This window comes from Palaemon carinicauda, chromosome 20, assembly GCF_036898095.1.
Source record: "Palaemon carinicauda isolate YSFRI2023 chromosome 20, ASM3689809v2, whole genome shotgun sequence".
Lineage (NCBI taxonomy): Eukaryota > Metazoa > Arthropoda > Malacostraca > Decapoda > Palaemonidae > Palaemon > Palaemon carinicauda.
This window is the reverse complement of record NC_090744.1, coordinates 53,301,351-53,307,403: the sequence shown is the minus strand read 5'-3', so window position 1 is coordinate 53,307,403 and position 6,053 is coordinate 53,301,351.

The following is a 6,053-nucleotide window of genomic DNA, read 5'->3' as shown; positions in this document are numbered from 1 at the left end:
TACTACTTTTCCATTTGCCACTCTTACCCATGTATACTTATTTTTATATTTCTTTTTAAAGAAGCTAGCACTTATTACCATCTCTTGTTCAACACACATATCTACCAGTCTCTCACCACTCTCATTTTCACCTGGTACGCCATACTTCCCAATGACACCTTCTACCTCTCCAGCGCCCACTCTAGCATTTAACCCTGGATAGGTACGGTGGGTCGTTTGCGACCCCGAGCGTCAAAAAAAAAAACAGGTTTTTCTCACGTGACTCACCCCTGTGACTGAATTTGTGGGTGATCAACCTGCAGGAGGTGTCTCCCCTACACGCTCTAGTAGTGTCCAGATGTGCATTGCTGTACCTGTACTCCTTCCCCGATTTCTGAGACGCGTCGGGGTCGTTCGCGTCCGAGTTTACCCTTCTGAGGTAGTTTGCATAATTATCAAAGTTATTACGTATTATGAAATTGTCGTAGAATGGTGCAACTTGTATAGGTTATCAGTTGTGGAAAGTCTTGGTGGATTGTTTGGCTACCATGTGCATGTTTTTTTTTTTAGTTAAAATGTCGTTCATCACCACGAGGACCATTTTACCACGAGTGCCCCTTTTTCATTTTTTTTCATTTTTTTGCCAAGTCATTTTTCCGTAAGATATTGCCAAATAGTGTCGTAAAACTTTTGCTTGTTTAGTGTTGGAAAGTGTGTCTAGATGATCTGGCTACCCATGCATGACTTTGTTTTTGTCAGATACGACGTAGTTATTGGTATATTGGGTATTTAACTGCGGTTACCAATTTCTGTTTTTTTTTCAATATTTGTAAAAATTACTACGTAGTAAGGAATTGCCGTATATTATTCATTTTTTTTTTCATGTTTATGTGTTACAAAGTGTGCCTTGATGGTTGGGCTAACACGTGCATGTCTTTTTTTTTTATCTGAGATGTCGTATATTAGAATGTCGGGCATTTTACCGCGAGTGTCCCTTTTTAATTTTTTTTAATTTTTTTGCCAAGTCATTTTTCCGTAAGATATTGCGAAATAGTGTCGTAAAACTTTTGCTTTTTTAATGTTGGAAAGTGTGTCTAGATGATCTGGCTACCCATGCGTGATTTTGTTTTTGTCAGATACGACGTAGTTATTGGTATATTGGGTATTTAACTGCGGTTGCCAATTTCTGTTTTTTTTTCAATATTTGTAAAAATTTACTACGTAGTAAGGAATTGCCGTATATTATTGATTTTTTTTCATGTTTATGTGTTAGAAAGTGTGCCTTGATGGTTGGGCTAACACGTGCATGTCTTTTTTTTTTATCTGAGATGCCGTATATTAGAATGTTGGGCATTTTTCCGCGAGTGCCCCTTTTTATTTGTTTTGCATTTTTTTGCTTAGTCATGTTACCGTAAGGAATTGGCAAGTAGTGTCGCAAAACTTATATTTTTATAGTGTTGGAAAGTGTTTCTAGATGATCTGGCTACCCATGCCTATTTTTTTTTTAGCCAGATATGGCGTATATATAAGTATGTGTTCGATTTTCCTGTGATTGCCATTTTTTCGTTTTTTCCCATTTCTTTCAAAATTACTACGTACTAAGGAACTATCACAGAGTAATATTTCATTTATATGTTTATTTGTCGGAAAATATGCCTTGATGGTTTGCCTAGCACGTGGCTGAAATTTTTTTTTTCTGAAATGCCGTATATTAGAATGGCCATTTTTCCACGAGTGCCCCTTTTTATTTGTTTTGCATTTTTTTGCTTAGTCATGTTACCGTAAGGAATTGGCAAGTAGTGTCGCAAAACTTATATTTTTATAGTGTTGGAAAGTGTTTCTAGATAATCTGGCTACCCATGCCTATCTTTTTTTTAGCCAGATATGGCGTATATATAGGTATGTGTTCGATTTTCCGGTGATTGCCATTTTTTCGTTTTTTCCCAATTCTTTCAAAATTACTACGTACTAAGGAACTATCACAGAGTAATGATTCCTCTAGATGTTTATTTGTCAGAAAATTTTGTTTACTTTTTTTTTGATTGAATATCATCAAATTTTTTTAGCTAAAATATTGTTTTACATTTTTTTTTTCGATTTTATTTCCCTTCAAAAAAAATTTTTTGGGTCAGAATTTTAATTTTATAGTCGTAAAATAATCGACAATTATCCAGCAACCCACCATACAATTTTTATGCATATCCAATAATAATTAGATTAGTAAATAACACCTTGAAATTGACATACCCTTCCTACATTTCAAGTGGCAGATTAGGGAGTCTGAGTCAGTGTGGTTGGCGGCCATTTTGTGGACATATCCGAAGCGTAAGCTGCCCTATCTATATATATTCTTGTTCCCTATAGAATTTGTGATATTTTGGTATATTTTTACCTGCATAAATATCATATTATATATTAAATATATGTATTTTTTTACAAAATTTCCAAGTACTCAAAAAATTACCTTTAGATATGGCCCCTGATATAAATGTAATTTACAAAATAATGAAGATTTTTTTACATATTTCTATTCTAGGATAACATATGTTTATTCCCTAAAAAAATTAGCCACTTCCTATTTCATTTGGGTACCCAAAAAAATTCATGAAATTTGGACAATTTTTTTTGGCCAAAAAAAGTTACCCTTTTTTTCTCATTTCAGATCTTCACCTCCATGGGTCTGACTTCATCCAAAATACATCAAGATGTGTCCTAAACATTCAAGAATCAATTCCTAAAAGGATTTGTGTATATATGTATAAACTTTTTTTTTATGAATTTTTATGTCAGGTCTTTTTTTTTCTACTTAATTTTTTAAAATATTTATAATAAATAGTTTTTCTGCAGATGAGTAGTATTTATCTTTACAGTTGTTTTAAGCATTCATTGAAGTTTTTTTTGGCAAAAGAAAAAAGGAGGTTACTGCAAAAACTGATTTTTCAAGAATTTTTTTTGGCGTCGGGGTCGTTCGCGTCCGAGTATACCCTTAAAGGGGTGTCCGAGGACCGTACCTATCCAGGGTTAAGTCACCCATGACAACTACATAATTCCTTCTACCCAGTCCTTCTACACACCTAGTTAATTCATTCCAGAACTCATTCCGCTCTTCTTCACTTTTCTCACTACCTGGCCCATACGCACTGACAAACGCCCAACATTCCCTACCCAACCTAACCCTTACCCACTTTAACCTAGATGATATATATATATATATATATATATATATATATATGTATATATATATGTGTGTGTGTGTGTGTGTATACCACTAGACAGTACATTATAGCAATCCATGTTCGCCAACAGCTATACTCATATATGCGGATGAGGATCATGGTGGAATAATTAGAGTTTAAGGTGTGTAGAAAATGATCTCCTAAATATCGATGAAGTCATTAGCAGGACAGTGATGGGTTGGGTTTAAGGGGACAGACAAACTATTCGTTCGGTTCTTACTCATGATGCCATGAGGTTGATGTTAATATAATTTATATTGTCTGGCAGGGATCACTTGACTAAGATGGGCACTGCACATCTCAAGGAAAAGGCTAGTCTTTGATGTATCCAGCCAATGAATCCTCTATAAATTTAGTCAGTCAATGGAAAGAAAAGATAACAATGTGGCTCCAGTCACGGGCTTAGTGGGCTGCTAACGTTCTCCCAGTGTATAAATATTAATAATAAAAGAAAAGAAATTGCTAATGGAAATATTAGAACCATGAATTAGACTGGGAAGTTACACCAAGTGAAGAGTAAATTCACTTGGCCGAATGGGTTAGTCACTGTCTATATAAGCTTGCCGACCAGGGTTCGATTCCCGGCCGGAGCCAAGCTCTTGTCTTTGTGAGATTTCGCCTGGGGGCTCTGATCCCGAGGTCGTTAAGAGAATCCAGACATTAATATATCAAAATATATATGGCTTATTTAAATATGAAAAACACGTAAAAATGTGCAAAATTTATCATTAATTGAATGCCAAGTAACAAACTACCAATTAGCTACGATGGTGAAGATGGGTTGATTTCAATTCTAAGTACAAAATACCTGAATTCGACTGGTATAAGTATAGTAGAATTGTCATTGACTTTTATCTTCCTTCGTGGCCGAATGGGTTAGTCACTGTCTATATAAGCTTGCCGACCAGGGTTCGATTCCCGGCCGGAGCCAAGCTCTTGTCTTTGTGAGATTTCGCCTGGGGGCTCTGATCCCGAGGTCGTTAAGAGAATCCAGACATTAATATATCAAAATATATATGGCTTATTTAAATATGAAAAACACGTAAAAATGTGCAAAATTTATCATTAATTGAATGCCAAGTAACAAACTACCAATTAGCTACGATGGTGAAGATGGGTTGATTTCAATTCTAAGTACAAAATACCTGAATTCGACAGGTATAAGTATAGTAGAATTGTCATTGACTTTTATCTTCCTTCGTGGCCGAATGGGTTAGTCACTGTCTATATAAGCTTGCCGACCAGGGTTCGATTCCCGGCCGGAGCCAAGCTCTTGTCTTTGTGAGATTTTGCCTGGGGGCTCTGATCCCGAGGTCGTTAAGAGAATCCAGACATTAATATATCAAAATATATATGGCTTATTTAAATATGAAAAACACGTAAAAATGTGCAAAATTTATCATTAATTGAATGCCAAGTAACAAACTACCAATTAGCTACGATGGTGAAGATGGGTTGATTTCAATTCTAAGTACAAAATACCTGAATTCGACAGGTATAAGTATAGTAGAATTGTCATTGACTTTTATCTTCCTTTGTGGCCGAATGGGTTAGTCACTGTCTATATAAGCTTGCCGACCAGGGTTCGATTCCCGGCCGGAGCCAAGCTCTTGTCTTTGTGAGATTTCGCCTGGGGGCTCTGATCCCGAGGTCGTTAAGAGAATCCAGACATTAATATATCAAAATATATATGGCTTATTTAAATATATATATATATATATATATATATATATATATATATCAAAAACTCTTACTAGTCTATTACAGAAGAAAAATCTCAGACAAGTATTTCCGCTTGCATTTGTTAATAGTCTCTCTATGCCAGTCCACACTCGCAACCTTTGCTAGTTTGTAAATCCATCCTCTCCTCATTCTTCCCCTGCTTATTTTACAGTTGATATAGACCCATTCAGTTATTCATAATGCCCATCTATTATCTCTAACTCTCATAATATTTCCTGCCCCGACCATTTATTTTGTTGTAAGTTTTTTTTTTCTTTTATAATTTCCTCTTCTTAAGTTTGCTATTGTATACATGTTGTTCATCTCCTATCTCTTAGTGTTATTTCCATTACTATTCTTTCCATAGATCTCTGGTCTGTAACTAGGTAACGATCTAAAGATCGTAACCTAGTTACAAATTTCCCTTGCATAAGTTAAAACATTTAGGACCATCTGATTAAAAACTTTTCTTTTTTAGAGAAGGTGGTGTCTTAAATTTCATATTACAAAACCCTTCCTTTTTATCCTAATCTTTCTAATTAAAGTCCCATGCCCTGGGAAACACTTCTTTTCTGTCTTAACAATTTAGAAAACCATGTCCATAACTCCTATTTGCCCTCTCCTTGCAATTTCATGAAAATTATCGTAGTTTTACTCATTTTCCTTTTCAGTCATAATTTTCTGCTCTATTTATTCAAATCTTCTTTTATCCTTTGCACTTATTACCATAAGTCACTGAAAACAACTATGTCATCTACATATATTATGTTATTTTAATATTCCCGAACAATATTAATGCTTAAATTTTCCAAACCTATTTTGAAAGGCAAAAAAAAAAAAATAATCTTCAAGACGGGTAGTGAATAATAGGGTTTTCTTGTCTAAGTCCTCTCTCAATTACAGTTTTCCCTCTATCCAATTATGAAATTATGGTTGATGTACTTCTTGTATAGCTATCTTCTAATTAGTATTCTAAGATAGGAAGTCCTTATCTTTTAATAGCTTTTTATTACTGCAGAGGGTTTGACATAGTCTATAAATGCTTTCTCATAGTCTATAAATGTCATATTTAGCATTTTGGCATACTCTGTTACTTTTTCCGTTAGCTGTTTAATT